The sequence below is a fragment of the Oncorhynchus kisutch genome, linkage group LG12, assembly GCF_002021735.2.
Source record: "Oncorhynchus kisutch isolate 150728-3 linkage group LG12, Okis_V2, whole genome shotgun sequence".
Classification (NCBI taxonomy): domain Eukaryota; kingdom Metazoa; phylum Chordata; class Actinopteri; order Salmoniformes; family Salmonidae; genus Oncorhynchus; species Oncorhynchus kisutch.
The window spans coordinates 8509598-8531265 of record NC_034185.2 but is presented as its reverse complement, the minus strand read 5'-3'; the positions used below and the strand labels follow the sequence as shown (position 1 = coordinate 8531265).

Genomic DNA, 21668 nt, shown 5'->3' with positions numbered 1-21668 from the left:
GTAGGTTGTATTCAAGGGCTTTGTGCTCTACCACTTTATACTGACATCCTGTGATTTCATTGGGGGCAGTACCCCCCCCCTCATAGCAAATAGCTGGAAAAACAATCCAAGCAGTGTTGGCACGGTCTGTGTGCCCACTGAGGCGGAGCTGCTGCTGTCAGTCACCGAGGGCGGTGTAGTATTTAACCGAACAGCTTGTTTTTAACCATGTATTTTCGAATGTACACATTTTGCCACGCTTTTCTTGAGCATTTTAAAAACATAATCCATTCGTTTTTTATATTACACCGCTCTCTCTCTCTCTCTCTCTCTCGCTCTCTCTCTCTCTCTCTCTCTCTCTCTCTCTCTCTCTCTCTCTCTCGCTCTCTCTCGCTCTCTCTCGCTCTCTCTCGCTCTCTCTCGCTCTCTCTCTCTCTCTCTTTCTCTCTCTCTCTCTCTCTCTCTCTCTCTCTCTCTCTCGCTCTCTCTCTCACTGTTACTGTCTCTCTCTCTCTCTCTCGCTCTCTCTCTCTCTCTCTCTCTCTCTCTCAACTGTTACTGTCACTCTCGCTCTCGCTCTCGCTCTCGCTCTCGCTCTCGCTCTCAGCCTCTCGCTCTCGCTCTCGCTCTCCGCCCTCGCTCTCGCTCTCGCTCTGCTCTCGCTCTCGTCCATCTCTTCTGTTGTGGCGATGGTCCTCCATTAGGGGCGGCTCCCCACTTGTAATTGGCCAATCACAATTGGGGGCGCTACCTCGAACACCCTCATGGGAGGACCGCTGATGTCACAGAAGAGAAGGGAAGACCATGATGAAGACAACGACAGAAAGAGATTTCAGCGTGTGGCGAGTTAAAATGACTGGAGGCTTATGTTCCTGGCTTCCTGGGACCTGTATTGAGTTTAAAAAGCTGGGGATTGAAGAAAGGTGGAGAGACAGAGTTGAGTTAGTGAGAGCAACAGAAAGACAGTGACGGTACTGAAGCTGCTTATGCAGGCTTGGGCTGAATTGGAGAAGGAGAATCCACTATCATCTCTCTCTCTCTCGGGGGGGTCGCTCTCTCTCTCGGGGCTCTCCCTCTCTCTCTCTCTCTCTCTCTCTGTCTCTTGCTCTCTCTGTCTCTTGCTCTCTCTGTCTCTTGCTCTCTCGGGGTCTCTCTCTCTCGGGGTCTCTCTCTCTCGGGGGTCTCTCTCTCTCGGGGGTCTCTCTCTCTCGGGGTCTCTCTCTCTCTCGGGGTCTCTCTCTCTCTCTCTCGGGGGTCCTCTCTCTCCTCTCTCTCGGGGGTCTCTCTCTCTCTCTCGGGGGGTCGTCTTCTCTCTCTCGGGGGTCGCTCTCTCTCTCTCTCGGGGGTTCGCTCTCTCTCTCTCTCGGGGGTTGCTCTCTCTCTCTCTCGGGTTCGCTCTCTCTCTCTCTCGGGGGTTCGCTCTCTCTCTCTCTCGGGGGTTCGCTCTCTCTCTCTCTCTCGGGGGTTCGCTCTCTCTCTCTCTCGGGGGTTCGCTCTCTCTCTCTCTCGGGTTCGCTCTCTCTCTCTCTCGGGGGTTCGCTCTCTCCTCTCTTCGGGGGTTCGCTCTCTCTCTTCTCTCGGGGGTTCGCTCTCTCTCTCTCTCGGGGGTTCGCTCTCTCTCTCTCGGGGTTTCGCTCTCTCTCTCTCTCGGGGGTTTCGCTCTCTCTCTCTCTCGGGGTTCGCTCTCTCTCTCTGCTCGGGGGTTCGCCTCTCCTCTCTTCTCGGGGGTTCGCTCTCTCTCTCTCTCGGGGGTTCGCTCTCTCTCTCTCTCGGGGGTTCGCTCTCTCTCTCTCTCGGGGTCGCTCTCTCTCTCTCTCGGGGGGTCGCTCTCTCTCTCTCTCCTCGGGGTCGCTCTCTCTCTCTCTCGGGGGGTCGCTCTCTCTCTCTCTCTCTCGGGGTCGCTCTCTCTCTCTCTCTCGGGGGGTCGCTCTCTCTCTCTCTCTCGGGGGTCGCTCTCTCTCTCTCTCGGGGGGTCGCCTCTCTCTCTCGGGGGGTCGCGCTCTTCTCTCGGTCGGGGTCGCGCTCTCTCTCTCGGGGGGTCGCTTCTCTCTCTCGGGGGGTCGCTCTCTTCTCTCTCGGGGGGTCGGGGGGGTCGCTCTCTCTCTCGGGGGGTCGCTCTCTCTCGAGAGGTCGCTCTCTCGCTTCTCTCTCGCTCTCTTCTCGGGGGGTCGCGCTCTCTCTCTCTCTCTCGGGGGGTCGCTCTCTCTCTCTCTCTCTCTCTCTCTCTCTCTCTCTCTCTCTCGGGGGGTCGCGCTCTCTCTCTCGGGGGGTCGCTCTCTCTCTCTCGGGGGGTCGCTCTCTCTCTCTCGGGGGGTCGCTCTCTCTCTCTCTCTCTCGGGGGTCGCTCTCTCTCTCTCTCTCTCTCGGGGGTCGCGCTCTCTCTCTCGGGGGGTCGCGCTCTCTCTCTCGGGGGTTCTCTCTCGGGGGGTCGCGCTCTCTCTCTCGGGGTCTCTCTTCGGGGGTCGCTCTCTCTCTCTCGGGGGGTCGCTCTCTCTCTCTCGGGGGGTCGCTCTCTCTCTCTCGGGGGGTTCTTTCTCTCTCTCGGGGGTCTCTCTCTCTCTCTCTCTCTCTCGGGGGGTCGCTCTCTCTCTCTCTCGGGGGTTCTCTCTCTCTCTCTCGGGGGTCGCTCTCTCTCTCGGGGGGTCTCTCTCTCTCGGGGGTCTCTCTCTCTCGGGGGGTCTCTCTCTTCTCGGGGGTCTCTCTCTCTCGGGGGTCTCTCTCTCTCGGGGGGGGTCTCTCTCTCTCGGGGGGTCGCTCTCTCTCTCGGGGGGTCGCTCTCTCTCTCGGGGGGTCGCTCTCTCTCTCTCTCTCTCTCTCGGGGGTCGCTCTCTCTCTCTCTCGGGGGGTCGCTCTCTCTCTCTCTCGGGGGGTCGCTCTCTCTCTCTCCCGGGGGTCGCTCTCTTCTCTCTCTCTCTCTCGGGGGGTCGCTCTCTCTCCCGGGGGGTCGCTCTCTCTCGGGGGTCGCGCTCTCTCTCTCGGGGGTCTCTCTCTCGGGGGGTCGCTCTCTCTCTCTCGGGGTCCGTCTCTCCGCTCTCGGGGGTCGCTCTCTCTCTCTCGGGGGGTCGCTCTCTCTCTCTCGGGGGGTCGCTCTCTCTCTCTCGGGGGTCGCTCTCTCTCTCGGGGGGGTCTCTCTCTCGGGGGGGTCTCTCTCTCTCTCTCTCTGGGGGGTCGCTCTCTCTCTCTCTCGGGGGTCGCTCTCTCTCTCTCTCTCTCTCTCTCTCTCTCTCTCGGGGGGTCGCTCTCTCTCTCTCTCTCTCTCTCTCGGGGGGTCGCTCTCTCTCTCTCTCTCGGGGGTCGCTCTCTCTCTCTCTCGGGGGGTGCTCTCTCTCTCTCTCGGGGGTTCTCTCTCTCCTCTCGGGGGGTCGCTCTCTCTCTCTCTCTCGGGGGGTCTCTCTCTCTCGGGGGGTCTCTCTCTCTCGGGGGGTCGCTCTCTCTCTCTCTCGGGGGGTCGCTCTCTCTCTCTCTCGGGGGTCGCTCTCTCTCTCTCTCGGGGGTCGCTCTCTCTCTCTCTCGGGGGGTCGCTCTCTCTCTCTCTCGGGGGGTCGCTCTCTCTCTCTCTCGGGGGTCGCTCTCTCTCTCGGGGGGGTCGCTCTCTCTCTCTCTCTCTCGGGGGTCGCTCTCTCTCTCTCTCGGGGGGTCGCTCTCTCTCTCTCCCGGGGGGGTCGCTCTCTCTCTCTCTCTCGGGGGGTCGCTCTCTCTCTCTCGGGGGGTCGCGCTCTCTCTCTCTCTCGGGGGGTCGCGCTCTCTCTCTCTCTCGGGGGTCGCGCTCTCTCTCTCTCTCTCTCTCTCGGGGGGTCGCACTCTCTCTCTCGGGGGGTCGCGCTCTCTCTCTCTCTCGGGGGGTCGCGCTCTCTCTCTCTCTCGGGGGGTCACGCTCTCTCTCTCTCTCTCTCTCAGACCCAGTGTTCCACAGAGCTGTAGGTGTACCTACCAAAATAGTCCCCTCTCAGCCTACCATTGACTATGTACAGACCCAGTGTTCCACAGAGCTGTAGGTGTACCGACCAAAAGAGTCCCCTCCCAGCCTACCATTGACTACGTACAGACCCAGTGTTCCACAGAGCTGTAGGTGTACCTACCAAAAGAGTCCCCTCTCAGCCTACCATTGACTATGTACAGACCCAGTGTTCCACAGAGCTGTAGGTGTACCTACCAAAGAGTCCCCTCTCAGCCTACCATTGACTATGTACAGACCCAGTGTTCCACAGAGCTGTAGGTGTACCTACCAAACGAGTCCCCTCATTGACTATGTACAGACCCAGTGTTCCACAGAGCTGTAGGTGTACCTACCAAAAGAGTCCCCTCTCAGCCTACCATTGACTATGTACAGACCCAGTGTTCCACAGAGCTGTAGGTGTACCTACCAAAAGAGTCCCCTCTCAGCCTACCATCGACTATGTACAGACCCAGTGTTCCACAGAGCTGTAGGTGTACCTACCAAAAGAGTCCCCTCTCAGCCTACCATCGACTATGTACAGACCCAGTGTTCCACAGAGCTGTAGGTGTACCTACCAAAAGAGTCCCCTCTCAGCCTACCATTGACTACGTACAGACCCAGTGTTCCACAGAGCTGTAGGTGTACCTACCAAAAGAGTCCCCTCTCAGCCTACCATTGACTATGTACAGACCCAGTGTTCTACAGAGCTGTAGGTGTACCTACCAAAAGAGTCCCCTCTCAGCCTACCATTGACTATGTACAGACCCAGTGTTCCACAGAGCTGTAGGTGTACCTACCAAAAGAGTCCCCTCTCAGCCTACCATTGACTATGTACAGACCGTGTTCCACAGAGCTGTAGGTGTACCTACCAAAAGAGTCCCCTCTCAGCCTACCATCGACTATGTACAGACCCAGTGTTCCACAGAGCTGTAGGTGTACCTACCAAAAGAGTCCCCTCTCAGCCTACCATTGACTATGTACAGACCCAGTGTTCCACAGAGCTGTAGGTGTACCTACCAAAAGAGTCCCCTCTCAGCCTACCATTGACTATGTACAGACCGTGTTCCACAGAGCTGTAGGTGTACCTACCAAAAGAGTCCCCTCTCAGCCTACCATCGACTATGTACAGACCCAGTGTTCCACAGAGCTGTAGGTGTACCTACCAAAAGAGTCCCCTCTCAGCCTACCATTGACTATGTACAGACCCAGTGTTCCACAGAGCTGTAGGTGTACCTACCAAAAGAGTCCCCTCTCAGCCTACCATTGACTATGTACAGACCGTGTTCCACAGAGCTGTAGGTGTACCTACCAAAAGAGTCCCCTCTCAGCCTACCATCGACTATGTACAGACCCAGTGTTCCACAGAGCTGTAGGTGTACCTACCAAAAGAGTCCCCTCTCAGCCTACCATTGACTATGTACAGACCCAGTGTTCCACAGAGCTGTAGGTGTACCTACCAAAGAGTCCCCTCTCAGCCTACCATCGACTATGTACAGACCCAGTGTTCCACAGAGCTGTAGGTGTACCTACCAAAAGAGTCCCCTCTCAGCCTACCATTGACTATGTACAGACCCAGTGTTCCACAGAGCTGTAGGTGTACCTACCAAAAGAGTCCCCTCTCAGCCTACCATTGACTACGTACAGACCCAGTGTTCCACAGAGCTGTAGGTGTACCTACCAAAAGAGTCCCCTCTCAGCCTACCATCGACTATGTACAGACCCAGTGTTCCACAGAGCTGTAGGTGTACCTACCAAAAGAGTCCCCTCTCAGCCTACCATTGACTATGTACAGACCCAGTGTTCCACAGAGCTGTAGGTGTACCTACCAAAAGAGTCCCCTCTCAGCCTACCATTGACCATGTACAGACCCAGTGTTCCACAGAGCTGTAGGTGTACCTACCAAAAGAGTCCCCTCTCAGCCTACCATCGACTATGTACAGACCGTGTTCCACAGAGCTGTAGGTGTACCTACCAAAAGAGTCCCCTCTCAGCCTACCATTGACTATGTACAGACCCAGTGTTCCACAGAGCTGTAGGTGTACCTCCCAAACGAGTCCCCTCTCAGCCTACCATTGACTATGTACAGACCCAGTGTTCCACAGAGCTGTAGGTGTACCTCCCAAAAGAGTCCCCTCTCAGCCTACCATTGACTATGTACAGACCCAGTGTTCCACAGAGCTGTAGGTGTACCTCCCAAACGAGTCCCCTCTCAGCCTACCATTGACTATGTACAGACCCAGTGTTCCACAGAGCTGTAGGTGTACCTACCAAAAGAGTCCCCTCCCAGCCTACCATTGACTATGAACAGACCCAGTGTTCCACAGAGCTGTAGGTGTACCTACCAAAAGAGTCCCCTCTCAGCCTACCATTGACTATGTACAGACCCAGTGTTCCACAGAGCTGTAGGTGTACCTACCAAAAGAGTCCCCTCTCAGCCTACCATCGACTATGTACAGACCCAGTGTTCCACAGAGCTGTAGGTGTACCTACCAAAAGAGTCCCCTCTCAGCCTACCGTTGACTATGTACAGACCCAGTGTTCCACAGAGCTGTAGGTGTACCTACCAAAAGAGTCCCCTCTCAGCCTACCATCGACTATGTACAGACCCAGTGTTCCACAGAGCTGTAGGTGTACCTACCAAAAGAGTCCCCTCTCAGCCTACCGTTGACTATGTACAGACCCAGTGTTCCACAGAGCTGTAGGTGTACCTACCAAAAGAGTCCCCTCTCAGCCTACCATCGACTATGTACAGACCCAGTGTTCCACAGAGCTGTAGGTGTACCTACCAAAAGAGTCCCCTCTCAGCCTACCGTCGACTATGTACAGACCCAGTGTTCAACAGAGCTTCACGTGCTGTACTCCATGTTTGTTTTTCACTTTGTCATAGTTGTTTCTGTGGGAGTCTGTGGGGAGGGAAAGGTTGTTGCTTCCTGGTAGGTGTTTATCCCCATGACTGTTAATAGTGTCTTGTTCTTCTGCTGTTCTAGCATTCAGGTCTCCACAGACCAGTACGTTGCCTTGGGCTTGAAAGTGACTAATTTCCCCCTCTAGAATGGAGAAACTCTCTTCATTGAAGTAGGGTGACTCTGAGGGGGGAATGTATGTGGCACAGAGGAAGACGTTTTAATCTGTCAAGATAGCCTCCTTGTTGATTTTTAACCAGATAAAGAATTCTCCTGTTTTGATCAATTCGCTTTGAATTAATTAGTTCATATTTATACCATATTAGCATTCCCCCTGAGTCTCTGCCCTGTTTGATGCCTTTTAATTTAGTGGATGGTAGGATTATCTCCCTATAACCTAGTGGACAGCCAGTGGAAACATCACCTCTGCACCATGTTTCCTGTAGTACTACAATATCAACATCATCAATTTCTTTCAGGAAGTCTGGGTTTCTGCTCTTTAGTTCAAAAGCAGAGGACTTCAATCCTTGTAAATTCCAACATGCAACGTAAAAAAGATTTCATAATTATAATTTTTTTCTTTACCTTCAAAATGAGACAAAAACTTACAATCCAACAAGAACTATTAAAATAGGATTTTTCAATTTAAGTAAACTCTTATTATGGAAATGTGATATGTTTATCATTTAAGATATATTTTGTGTCGTGCCACTTGGGTGGATGTAGTGTGATGATGGTGGAGTTCTGGTGCTCATCTTACCATGACCCTCGGCCTATCACATGAGCATCCATGACCCTCGGCCTATCACGTGTGAGCATAGTAGACTCAGCATTTGTTTAATGTCACTCATTTGGTTGGTGGGGGCTGGGCCAGTTGTTCCTCTCACAGTCTGTGCGTAGCTCTGCCTGCTGGGCTGTGGCTCCTCTAAGTGTGGGTCTGCGGTGGGGGGCAGGGGGGTGGGAGGCCTCGTCCGGGTGGCTCTGAAGCTGGGCTGGGGTGGTCTGTGCTGCGCTGACTGTGGCGGGCATTGAGGTTGGTGGTGCTGTGGTTGTGGCTGGGGGTTCCAGGGTGCTGGTCCGGGGTGTTGTCTCAGTGATCTTGGCGGGGTGGAGATTGCTCCGCTGTTCCTGGGTGGAGAGGTTGGACTGCGGTTTAAAGCGACGTCCTTGAGAGTCTTGGCAGATCGAGGGTGGGGTGGTGGGGACTGTCTCACTGTACAGGTGAACATGGTTATAGAGACGGTCCAGATCGAGGGTGGGGTGGTGGGGACTGTCTCCCTGTACAGGTGAACATGGTCATAGAGACGGTCCAGATAGAGGATGGTGACTGTTTCCCTGTACAGGTGAACATGGTCATAGAGACGGTCCAGATCGAGGATGGGGACTGTCTCCTTGTACAAGTGAATATGGTCATAGAGACAGTCCAGATCGAGGGTTGGATGGTGGGCCAGGTGTACATTGGGTCGCAGGGCACAGTCCCGGGAGAGGCTGGCGTTTTATTTTTTTGTATTGTGGCAGGATGGAAGTCCTTCCTCTGTAGAAGGGTTGACACCACGATTCTTGAGTTGGGGAAGATTGCGGAGGCCTTCTCGATCAGTCCCCGTAGTGAAGTGGCCACCCTCTCCTGCTGAGCACGCAGGTCGTTGCTTCCGGTATGTATGATTATGTGGCTTGGCGACCCGAAATGGGCCTTATGTCCCCAGTCCATCTGACCGTGCTGCTGCTCCAGTTTTAAACTGTTCTGCCTTATTATTATACGACCATGCTGGTAATTTATGAACATTTGAACATCTTGGCCATGTTCTGTTATAATCTCCACCCGGCACAGCCAGAAGAGGACTGGCCACCCCACATAGCCTGGTTCCTCTCTAGGTTTCTTCCTAGGTTTTGGCCTTTCTAGGGAGTTTTCCCTAGCCACCGTGCTTCTACACCTGCATTGCTTGCTGTTTGGGGTTTTAGGCTGGGTTTCTGTACAGCACTTTGAGATATCAGCTGATGTACGAAGGGCTATATAAATACATTTGATTTGATTTATCAAGCAGCTCCATGGCCCTCTGCGTTGTTGGGCACCACACCGTTCTCCTTTTGTGTTGAGGGAAACGTTTATTCTCCTGAACAAACTTCCCATTTTGAGTCCATCAACAGGACGGTGTCAGCCTGTGTTTCTTCTGGACTGGAGGGGGTAGAGTGGGGGCTGGTGGGTGTTGGAGCTGGGGTGTGGCTGGTCGGTGCCGCTGTCAGTGGGAGGCTGTTCTTTGGGTTGGGGAGGAGGGGTGCAGCAGGCAGGGCTGGGGAAGCCTGGCTGGTTGATCTGGTCTCCTCTGCTGTGTGAGGACAGGGCTGGGGAGGCCTGGCTGGTTGATCTGGTCTCCTCTGCTGTGTGAGGACAGGGCTGGGGAAGCCTGGCTGGTTGAGCTGGGCTCCTCTGCTGTGTGAGGACAGGGCTGGGGAGGTCTGGCTGGTTGATCTGGTCTCCTCTGCTGTTTGAGGACAGGGCTGGGGAGGTCTGGCTGGTTGATCTGGTCTCCTCTGCTGTGTGAGGACAGGGCTGGGGAGGTCTGGCTGGTTGATCTGGTCTCCTCTGCTGTGTGAGGACAGGGCTGGGGAGGTCTGGCTGGTTGATCTGGTCTCCTCTGCTGTGTGAGGGCAGGGCTGGGGAGGTCTGGCTGGTTGATCTGGTCTCCTCTGCTGTGTGAGGGCAGGGCTGGGGAGGTCTGGCTGGTTGATCTGGTCTCCTCTGCTGTGTGAGGGCAGGGCTGGGGAGGTCTGGCTGGTTGATCTGGTCTCCTCTGCTGTGTGAGGGCAGGTCATAGAGTGGTGATCTAGCTGCTCCTGTAGCCTGTTCTCTTTCTCTCCTGCAGCTCCTCTCTTAGTGTGGTCAGATCGTTATTACTCTTCTGCCTGTCTTTTTGGAGCTCTCTCACCTCCTTTGTTAGATCAGCTAGCTCTCTCTCTCTCTCTCGAGTCCGTCTCTCTCTTGCTGAACCTCTTTCAGCTGTCTGCTCTCCTGCTCTGTCCTCACCTTGGTTAGGAGCTCCTCTAAGGTGTGGATGTCTGGTTGCTGTTTGCTCACGCTCTCCCTCAGCAGGAACACCTCCCCCTCCAGTTTGGTAAACTCATCCCTCATGGCAGCCGTGGTGGTGAGGAGGGCCTGAGCCTGCTCTGCACTGAGGGGGTCGCTCTCCTCCTGGGGCGTGTCCTCCACTATGGTGGGAAGAGAGGTGCTGGATGTGCCTTTTTGGGTGTGGAGAGTAGGGGTGAGGGTGGTGCTGGTGGAGTTTGTCTTGTGGGAGGGCATGTCACTGGTGGTGTCCTTCTCTCTCTCTGCTCTCTCCTTAATGGTCTGAAAGTCTGTTTCAAACAGCCTAATGTTACCTTGCACCATGACAGTCCCAGTCTGTTACCTTGCACCATGACAGTCCCAGTCTGTTACCTTGCACCATGACAGTCCCAGTCTGTTACCTTGCACCATGACAGTCCCAGTCTGTTACCTTGCACCATGACAGTCCCAGTCTGTTACCTTGCACCATGACAGTCCCAGTCTTGTAGAGGTTGATTGTTATCATGGTGCTGTCAGGGTCATCTGTCTCTTTGACTTTCAGCTTCCACCCATTACAGATTCCCTCTTTCTTCACGGATGGGTAGTGAGAGCAGACTGCTGAGCACCATGCATTTGGCTGGTCAGTGAGGAAGATGAGATTACTCACATCAGCGTTTTTGTAGAGGTCTGTGGAAAAGGGTTTCTGGCCTCCCCTTTAGTAGTTTCTGTTTTAAAAGTTTTCCTCGTTGTCATTTTTGGCCTCTTTAGGGTAGAGAATGGATTCTGCGCTGAGGAGAAGTGGGAACATGGTGCCTGTGTATACTGCTGCCCCGTTGCCATGGCAACCGATTTTGTTCGTCTGCTGCTGTTGCTAGCTAGCGCTAATTTAGTTTTAAAAAACAGCAAAAAGAGTGACAAATCCTCACACACAAAAACAGAAGATATGTTTGAAGTTAGTGCGTGCTCCTTTTTGGTTGACTCACTCAGTTTGGTCGTTTGATGTAGTTGTATGAACTCCCCTTGCTAGGTTTGTTCTAGCTCGTTTCTTCTGGCTAGCTTGTTAGTCGGCTAGGTCTTTGTTGTGTAGCTAGCTAGAGACAAAACTATTTAACTTGAGGCGCAAAGTTACTTTTTTTCTATTCTGAATGAATAGAGTTGTTGTTCATCACTTCTTGTCTGGAATTCTTTTTTCGATTGGTGTTTATCTCATTCTAAAAACAAAGAAATATGAAATATATCAGGAGCTCATGTTGAGCATGACTCTCTCTCGGGGTCTCTTTCGGTGTGTCTCTCTCTTTCTCTCGCTCTCTCTCGGGGTTTCGGTCTCTCTCGCTCTCTCTCAGGGTTTCGGTCTCTCTCTCTCTCTCTCTCTCTCTCTCTCTCTCTCTCTCTCTCTCTCTCTCTCGGGGTTTCGGTCTCTCTCTCTCTCGGGGTCTCGGTCTCTCTCTCTCTCGGGGTCTCGGTCTCTCTCTGTATTTATTTATTAATTTACTTCTGGTTATGGTTGAAACCTCCTGTGTCTTTATGGTTCTGTAACTTCCTGTTCCTCTAACTCTACTCTGCATTGTGGACTTCCTGTTAGACATGGAATGCAGTCCTTAAGTCTTGACAGGAGTCTGAGGAAAGGACATGGAGGGCTGACTGTGAAGGGGAGATGTAATAGAAGTATTAAAAGGTTCAGGATTACCTCACACCAAGGGAACGGAGAAATGTAAGACGTGGTGCTGTTGTTCTCATTTCAATTAAATTGCTTCTTTGCAGAGTTCCTTTTTTGTTGTTGTGTGTGTTCCGTGTGGGTGTGTTCCGTGTGGGTGTGTTCCGTGTGGGTGTGTTCCATGTGGGTGTGTTCCGTGTGGGTGTGTTCCGTGTGGGTGTGTTCCGTGTGTTCCGTGTGGGTGTGTTCCGTGTGGGTGTGTTCCGTGTGGGTGTGTTCCGTGTGGGTGTGTTCCGTGTGGGTGTGTTCCGTGTGGGTGTGTTCCGTGTGGGTGTGTTCCGTGTGGGTGTGTTCCTGTGTTCCGTGTTCCTGTGTTCCGTGTGGGTGTGTTCCTGTGTTCCGTGTGGGTGTGTTCCGTGTGGGTGTGTTCCGTGTGGGTGTGTTCCGTGTGGGTGTGTTCCGTGTAGGTGTGTTCCGTGTGTTCCGTGTGGTGTGTTCCGTGTGGGTGTGTGTGTTCCGTGTGTTGAGATGAGTCTTCTAACAGCCTGGTAAAGCTTTAGCACAGTGATTCAGTCAGAAAGATTTGGGGTATTATTATAGTGGTCTCTGTATACCAGCCCTGCCAGTAATAATGAGCTGTTGTCTGACGGGGTACAGACAGAGGCTTTCATCAGACGAGCTGGAATTACACCAGAAGAGGAGAAAGTGTCTCATTGTGGAGGGGTATTTCCATTCTCACACACACACACACACACCATCCATGTTTTGTTCTCCATAGTGACTGAATGTGGCCTTTTGGGCCAATGGTACAATGGCTGTGTCACTGGAGAGGACAGGGCCAACCCAGCAGTCAACCCCCCCCAGAGAGAGGAGAGGAGAGGGCCAACCCAGCAGTCAACCCCCCAGAGAGAGGAGAGGAGAGGGCCAACCCAGCAGTCAACCCCCCAGAGAGAGGAGAGGGCCAACCCAGCAGTCAACCCCCCGAGAGAGGAGAGGAGAGGGCCAACCCAGCAGTCAACCCCCCAGAGAGAGGAGAGGAGAGGGCCAACCCAGCAGTCAACCCCCCAGAGAGAGGAGAGAGTCAACCCCCCAGAGAGAGGAGAGGAGAGGGCCAACCCAGCAGTCAACCCCCAGAGAGAGGAGAGGAGAGGGCCAACCCAGCAGTCAACCCCCCAGAGAGAGGAGAGGGCCAACCCAGCAGTCAACCCCCCGAGAGAGGAGAGGAGAGGGCCAACCCAGCAGTCAACCCCCCAGAGAGAGGAGAGGAGAGGGCCAACCCAGCAGTCAACCCCCCAGAGAGAGGAGAGGAGAGGGCCAACCCAGCAGTCAACCCCCCAGAGAGAGGAGAGGAGAGGGCCAACCCAGCAGTCAACCCCCCAGAGAGAGGAGAGGAGAGGGCCAACCCAGCAGTCAACCCCCAGAGAGAGGAGAGGAGAGGGCCAACCCAGCAGTCAACCCCCCAGAGAGAGGAGAGGGCCAACCCAGCAGTCAACCCCCAGAGAGAGGAGAGGAGAGGAGAGGGCCAACCCAGCAGTCAACCCCCCAGAGAGAGGAGAGGAGAGGGCCAACCCAGCAGTCAACCCCCAGAGAGAGGAGAGGAGAGGGCCAACCCAGCAGTCAACCCCCCAGAGAGAGGAGAGGAGAGGGCCAACCCAGCAGTCAACCCCCCAGAGAGAGGAGAGGAGAGGGCCAACCCAGCAGTCAACCCCCCAGAGAGAGGAGAGGAGAGGGCCAACCCAGCAGTCAACCCCCAGAGAGAGGAGAGGGCCAACCCAGCAGTCAACCCCCAGAGAGAGGAGAGGAGAGGGCCAACCCAGCAGTCAACCCCCCAGAGAGAGGAGAGGAGAGGGCCAACCCAGCAGTCAACCCCCCAGAGAGAGGAGAGGAGAGGGCCAACCCAGCAGTCAACCCCCCAGAGAGAGGAGAGGAGAGGGCCAACCCAGCAGTCAACCCCCAGAGAGAGGAGAGGAGAGGAGAGGGCCAACCCAGCAGTCAACCCCCAGAGAGAGGAGAGGAGAGGGCCAACCCAGCAGTCAACCCCCAGAGAGAGGAGTGGGCCAAATCAGAGAGCTCAGAATATAAGCCTTCTGCTTTCCAGTAGTGAAGGCTGATGCTCTGAACACTAACCCGTTGGTGGTTTTCAAACAAAAGACAGAAGTTTAGGTGGGATTGTCACACACTTTGAAACATCTGCTTCACCACTCATGAGAAATTGAACACCTGGCAGTGTTGTATGTTTTGTAGCAGGTCAATCGTGTTAAGACAATGAATAGGCCTAGGGTACAGCCCAAGGAGAAACAGACTTGGTTAACACACAGAAGACAATGAATCAAATCAAAATTGTATTGGTCACATACACATACACAGGTTAGCAGATGTTAATGCGAGTGTAACGATATGCTTGTGCTTCTAATTCCGACAGTGCAGGTACAGGGACAATGGTACAGGGACAATGGTGGCCATATTGAAGCATGTGGGGACAGCAGACTAGGATAGGTTGAGATTGAATATTTCCATAACACACAAACCAGCTGGCCTGCGCATGCTCCGAGGACTCGGCTAATGATGCCGTCTGGGCCGGCAGCCTTGTGAGGGTTAACAAGTTTAAATGTCTTACTCACGTCAGCCACGGAGAAGGAGGAGGCGGGGGACACAGTTTTCGTTAGTGAGCCGTGACGGTGGCACTGTATTATCCTCAAAGCGGGCAAAGAAGGTGTTTAGTTTGTCTGGAGTCCGTGACGTGGCTGTTTTTGTAGTCCGTTATTTCCTGAAGACCCTGAGACATACGTTTCGTGTCTGAGCCGTTGAATTGCGACTACACCTTGTCCCTGTACCGACGTTGCGCTTGTTTGATTGCCTTGTGGAGGGAATAACTACACTTTTTGTATTTAACCATATTCCCAGACCTTTTTCTATGGTTAAATGCGGTTGATCGCGCTTTCAGTTTAGCCTGAGTGCCGCCATCCGTCCACGGTTTCTGTTTGGGGTAGGTTTAAATAGTCACAGTAGGTACAACATCTTCAATGCGAGTCAGCGTGTTGTTCTGAGGCTGACTGGAACATATTCCAGTCCGCGTGATCAAAACAAATTTGAAGCGTGGCTTCCGATTGGTCAGACCAGAGTTGAATGGTTCTCGTCACTGGTACATCCTGTTTGAGTTTCTGCCAATAAGACAGAACGCGCAAGATTTTGTCTTGGTCTAATTTTTCTGTAAGGAGGGCGGGGGAGGGCTTTGTATGCATCGCGAAAGTTTTTGCCTTGTGTGTCGTGCTATCAATTTGCTGATAGACTTTAGGTAGCCTGAATACGCTTAGGCTGCAGCCCAAGGAGAACCAGACTTGGTTAACTCACACGAGGAGAAACTTCTATTTTTGCATCCTTTCAATGTCCTTTGAAATAGTTTAGATTTTTCATTTTCATTAGTCTGTCTATGTCAGGTCTATGTCAATTCTATGTCAGGTCTATGTCAGGTATATGTCTATGTCAGGTCTATGTCAGGTCTATGTCAGGTATATGTCTATGTCAGGTCTATGTCAGGTATATGTCAGGTCTATGTCAGGTATAGGTCTATGTCAGGTCTATGTCAGGTCTATGTCAGGTCTATGTCAGGTCTATGTCTATGTCAGGTCTATGACAGGTCTATGTCAGGTCTTTGTCAGGTCTATGTCAGGTCTATGTCAGGTCTATGTCAGGTCTATGTCTATGTCAGGTCTAGGTCTATGTCAGGTCTAGGTCTATGTCAGGTCTATGTCTCTGTTAGGTCTATGTCAGGTCTATGTCAGGTCTATGTCTATGTTAGGTCTAGGTCTCTTAGGTCTAGGTCTATGTCTCTGTTAGGTCTATGTCAGGTCTATGTCTCTGTTAGGTCTATGTCTCTTAGGTTTATGTCTCTGTTTGGTCTATGTCTCTGTTTGGTCTATGTCAGGTCTATGTCTAGGTCTATGTCAGGTCTATGTCAGGTCTATGTCAGGTCTATGTCTATGTCAGGTCTATGTCAGGTCTAGGTCTATGTCAGGTCTAGGTCTATGTCAGGTCTATGTCTATGTTAGGTCTATGTCTGGTCTATGTTTCTGTTAGGTCTATGTCAGGTCTATGTCTATGTCTATGTTAGGTTTATGTCTCTGTTAGGTCTATGTCTCTGTTAGGTCTATGTCTATGTTTATGTCAGGTTTATGTCAGGTCTATGTCTATGTTAGGTCTATGTTAGGTCTATGTCTATGTCAGGTCTATGTCTCTGTTAGGTTTATGTCTCTGTTAGGTTTATGTCTCTGTTAGGTTTATGTCTCTGTTAGGTCTATGTCTCTGTTAGGTCTATGTCTCTGTTAGGTCTATGTCTCTGTTAGGTCTATGTCTATGTTTATGTTAGGTCTATGTCTATGTTTATGTCAGGTCTATGTCAGGTCTATGTTAGGTCTAGGTCTATGTCAGGTCTATGTCTCTGTTAGGTCTATGTCTCTTAGGTTTATGTCTCTGTTTGGTCTATGTCTCTGTTTGGTCTATGTCAGGTCTATGTCTATGTTAGGTCTATGTCTCTGTTTGGTCTATGTCTATGTTAGGTCTATGTCTATGTCAGGTCTATGTCAGGTCTATGTTTATGTTCGGTCTAGGTCTATGTTAGGTCTAGGTCTATGTCTATGTTCGGGTCTAGGTCTATGTTAGGTCTATGTCTCTGTTAGGTCTATGTCTCTGTTAGGTCTATGTCTATGTCTATGTCAGGTCTATGTTTGTCAGGTCTATGTCTATGTTTATGTCAGGTCTATGTCTCTGTTAGGGCTATGTCAGGTCTATGTCTCTGTTAGGTCTATGTCTATGTCAGGTCTATGTCAGGTCTATGTCAGGTCTAGGTCTATGTCAGGTCTATGTCTATGTCAGGTTTATGTTAGGTCTCTGTTTATGTTAGGTCTATGTTTATGTTAGGTCTGTCTATGTTAGGTCTATGTCTATGTCAGGTCTATGTCAGGTCTATGTCAGGTCTATGTCAGGCCCATGGCTATGTCAGGTCTATGTCAGGTCCATGTCTATGTTAGGTCTAGGTCTATGTTTGTTAGGTCTATGTCTATGTTAGGTCTATGTCTAGGTCTATGTTAGGTCTATGTCTAGATCTATGTTAGGTCTGTTAGGTCTATGTCAGGTCTATGTCTATGTCAGGTCTATGTCTATGTTCGGTCTAGGTCTATGTCAGGTCTATGTCAGGTCTATGTCTATGTTAGGTCTATGTTTATGTTAGGTCTATGTCTAGGTCTATGTTAGGTCTAGGTCTATGTCTATGTTCGGTCTATGTCTATGTTCGGGTCTAGGTCTATGTTAGGTCTATGTCTCTGTTAGGTCTATGTCTCTGTTAGGTCTATGTCTATGTCTATGTCAGGTCTATGTTTGTCAGGTCTATGTCTATGTTTATGTCAGGTCTATGTCTCTGTTAGGGCTATGTTAGGTCTATGTCAGGTCTATGTCTCTGTTAGGTCTATGTCTATGTCAGGTCTATGTCAGGTCTATGTCAGGTCTAGGTCTATGTCAGGTCTATGTCTATGTCAGGTTTATGTTAGGTCTCTGTTTATGTTAGGTCTATGTTTATGTTAGGTCTGTCTATGTTAGGTCTATGTCTATGTCAGGTCTATGTCAGGTCTATGTCAGGTCTATGTCAGGCCCATGGCTATGTCAGGTCTATGTCAGGTCCATGTCTATGTTAGGTCTAGGTCTATGTTTGTTAGGTCTATGTCTATGTTAGACCTAACATAGACCTAGACATAGACCTAACATAGACATAGACCTAACAAACATAGACCTAGACCTAACATAGACATGGACCTGACATAGACCTGACATAGCCATGGGCCTGACATAGACCTGACATAGACCTGACATAGACCTGACATAGACATAGACCTAACATAGACAGACCTAACATAAACATAGACCTAACATAAACAGAGACCTAACATAAACCTGACATAGACATAGACCTGACATAGACCTAGACCTGACATAGACCTGACATAGACCTGACATAGACATAGACCTAACAGAGACATAGACCTGACATAGACCTAACATAGCCCTAACAGAGACATAGACCTGACATAAACATAGACATAGACCTGACAAACATAGACCTGACATAGACATAGACATAGACCTAACAGAGACATAGACCTAACAGAGACATAGACCTAACATAGACCTAGACCCGAACATAGACATAGACCGAACATAGACATAGACCTAGACCTAACATAGACCTAGACATAGACCTAACATAAACATAGACCTAACATAGACATAGACCTGACATAGACCTGACATAGACCTAGACCGAACATAGACATAGACCTGACATAGACATAGACCTGACATAGACATAACAGACCTAACATAGATCTAGACATAGACCTAGACATAGACCTATGTCTAGATCTATGTTAGGTCTGTTATGTCTATGTCAGGTCTATGTCTATGTCAGGTCTATGTCTATGTTCGGTCTAGGTCTATGTCAGGTCTATGTCAGGTCTATGTCTATGTTAGGTCTATGTTTATGTTAGGTCTATGTCTAGGTCTATGTCAGGTCTATGTCTATGTTAGGGCTATGTTAGGTCTATGTCAGGTCTATGTCAGGGCTATGTCTATGTCAGGTCTATGTCTATGTTAGGGCTATGTTAGGTCTATGTCTCTGTTAGGTCTATGTCTCTGTTAGACATAGACCTAACAGAGACATAAACCTAACAGAGACATAAACCTAACAGAGACATAGACCTAACAGAGACATAGACCTACGTTAGGTTTATGTCTATGTAAGCCTAAAGGTGTATCAGAATCAGCATTTTCCTTAATCATCGTCCTCAAAGCTCTCATTCTAAACGATTAAATCACCATGGTTACTGGACTACTATAACACTAATATCCTCATCAAAGTGTTGTTATGGTGACCCCCTGGCTGAGAGTACTATCACAGCGTTAACTCTGTGTCAGTACTAATTATCAACCAGTTTGGCCTACTTACCAATCCATCGTTCTTTTGGACCACCAGCTTGGCTAACCTGGTATTAAAGTCTCAAACGATTTAATGTCTCAAACTACTAAATGTCTCAAATGTTCTTGAATGTTTTTGTTTATGTTTTACTCTCAGAAAAAGTACATTAACTGCTATTGTAGTGACGTTGAAATGAGCATTAAAATCCTCAAGGCCGTTAGAAAGCACAGCTCTGAATGTCCTACGGGACTGTCCACAGTCAAACCAAGCATACTGTGAAATGAGGTGAGAAATTTGACAGGATGATTGAATGTAATTTGGAACCTGCTTCCCCTGTGTTTCTATTGGTCAAGCTCTCACAGACCACCATTTTGAAGGTGTTTTTAGGGAGTAAGAGTGGACACACACACGGTGAGGAGGCTTGTGCAGGCCATTGCGGCCTGTCTTTATTTTAAGACCTCTCTCCGGTCTTAAAACAATCACCATCCCAACATCCCCTGCTGTCTGGATCTCTAGTTGTTAGAGGCTATGAAGGTGTGTGTGTGTGTGTGTGTGTGTGTGTGTGATCCTATTCTCCATCTCACACAAAACAATATCTGTTTCCAGAGGCAAATGGATTCTCCTGAAAACCGTGTGGGGAGTCCGGGGGAGTTGAAAGACTCATCACATAGGCCTGGTGCACAGGGGAGACACCGGGGGTGTTTTAATATTATCCATGTGGCTGCACAACTTCTTGCCAGATCGACCATATTTTGTTATGTTAGCAACGTTCACCTCGACCCCCCCCCAAGTTGTCAACGAGTCGTTTGACCAATATTATCGGGACGATATTAGCCTTTCTCAGAAATAATAATCCACCGATATTATATACATAGAATGAACAAATAAGTGCGGTCATTTGCGGTCACCTGAAGAAGGCGCTCTCTGAGCTGTATATTGAACGTCATTCATCCCGACGTCGCGACGTCAGAGTGGGCATGGGGGTTTGACAGTGAGTAGCTCGTCAGCGACAGCGTATTTGAATAAGTAAATAATCAAAAGTACACTAAGCAAGCAGCCCTGTCCTCATCACTTGGTTAATGTTAGCTAACGGGTTAATGTTAGCTAACAGGTTAACGTTAGCTGGCTGGTTAACGTTAGCTGGCTGGTTAACGTTAGCTAACTGGTTAACGTTAGCTGGCTGGTTAATGTTAGCTAACTGGTTAACGTTAGCTGGCTGGTTAACGTTAGCTGGCTGGTTAACCAGAAATGGTAATGTAGTTGGGCTTTATCGAGCCAGCAAAGCAGTTAGCCTAGCTAGCTAGCCGGCTGTCCCACATGTTTAAACACTGGACTGGTTCCAAAGTCCACGTAGCCCTGTCCTTGTCACTTGGTTAACATTTGCTGGCTAGTTAACGTTAGCTGGCTAGTTAACGTTAGCTGGCTGGTTAACGTTAGCTGGCTGGTTAACGTTAGCTGGCTGGTTAACCAGTAATAGTAATGTAGTTGGGCTTTATCGAGCCAGCAAAGCAGTTAGCCTAGCTAGCTAGCTGGCTGTCCCACATGTTTAAACACTGGACTGGTTCCAAAGTCCACGCAGCCCTGTCCTTGTCACTTGGTTAAAGTTAGCTGGCTATAATAAACTCAAAATGGGGGAATGTTTACTGGTTGCTCAGGAGGTAAATGGGAAGTCAAATACTGGATCAAGAAAAAGAAGGTAACGAGCAAATGCTGTGTGTATATTATGTATGTCAAACAGGTGCTGTTAGGTTACAATATAATTGTTCTGAACGTTTGGAACAATGTAAACCACACTCAATTAATTGTAATGGTACCAGAGAGTCTATTGTAATGTTTATTATATATTTTTTATTTAAAAAAAACTGTAATATGTTATAACAGCAAATACTAAAAACAGTCGCATTCATTCCGTCAAATGTATGGAGTAGAAAGTACATTTATTTTCTTTAGGAATGTAGTGAAGTCGAAGTTGTCAAAAATATAAATACTGAAATACAGATCCCCCCCCCCAAAAAAAAACTACTTAAGTAGTACTTTAAAGTATTTTTTACTTATTTACTTTACACCACTGATTTCAGTGTGTAGTTGTGAAAAGTGCAGTTTCAGATTTACATTTACTTAAAGGACGTACCTAAGAACAAGTATTTAGTATTTATAGTGGATATAGTTGCTTTTTGGTGGTTATCAAACAAAGTTCATTTTAATATTTAGGAATCATAATTTAGAGTATAGTATCTGTTAATCCTTTGGAGCACAATTTGTGAATGAAACGGTCTGTTTATCATTTAACCTCTAAAATACCACATATTGGCACATATATCGGTGACTTGCCTCCCTAAAATCGCTATCAGACCCAAGAATCCCATATCGGTCAGCCTCTATTATTTTGGGATGTGTTATTTCATGAATCGCTTTTAGTTCTGCCCTGCCCTGCCAAGTTTACTCTCAAAGGGGTGCTGTGACGTTCCCATGATTATATTCTAATAGTTCGTGTTTTGGTCCAAAAATGTTCCTCCTTTTGTTTCCCCTTTCAGATTATCCTGAGACTGACACACAAGACAGGACAGGAGCCTGTAAGTAGACAAACGTTGCCTTAACGTTGCCTTTACGTTGCCTTTACGTTGCCTTTACGTTGCCTTTACGTTGCCTTTACGTTGCCTTAACGTTGCCTTTAACGTTGCCTTAACGTTGCCTTAAGTGTACTTTTCTTTCTCTTGACTGTTATTAATAAACTGTGCTCTCTGCAGTGTTTTTAAAATTCACTTTTGACTTTTAGCACTGGGTTGGTTGTCAAGGATACTGCTGTTCTTTTCTAGCGGTGTAGTTCAAAAGAGCTTCTATTCTTATCTTAGACCAGTGGGATGTTATGTGAAGTAAATTTAGTTTTTTTAAATGAGAAACTTGACCCTTTGCCAACCCCTACCCCCCCTGGTAACCTCAGACAACATTAACCCGTGAAGCTAATTTCCCCATACCAACCGTTTGAGAAATCCCCTCACGATGATCTCAAACTGTGTTTCTAATACACAATGCAATTTAATACAGACTACCCCTTGCTAATCAGGAAACTATTGAGTATGTTGTGGTGGACTGTCATTACAATTACCATCTCGGGAACCTGGTCAAATTATGGTTGTAGTGTAGCAAGCCACTGAATGTCTCTGAATTCACTGTCAGCATGTAACCTATAA

At 49.7% G+C, this 21668-nt stretch overlaps 1 protein-coding gene across 1 annotated transcript in view; it reads left to right on the top strand.

The window, feature by feature from the left end:
- sipa1l1 (signal-induced proliferation-associated 1 like 1) overlaps nt 1-21668 on the top strand; it is a 225962-nt gene that overhangs the window by 55761 nt on the left and 148533 nt on the right. The window contains exon 2 of the mRNA XM_031837956.1: nt 21012-21050. The gene's annotated coding sequence lies outside the window, so the exon portion shown is untranslated. The remainder of the gene's footprint in view (nt 1-21011; nt 21051-21668) is intronic.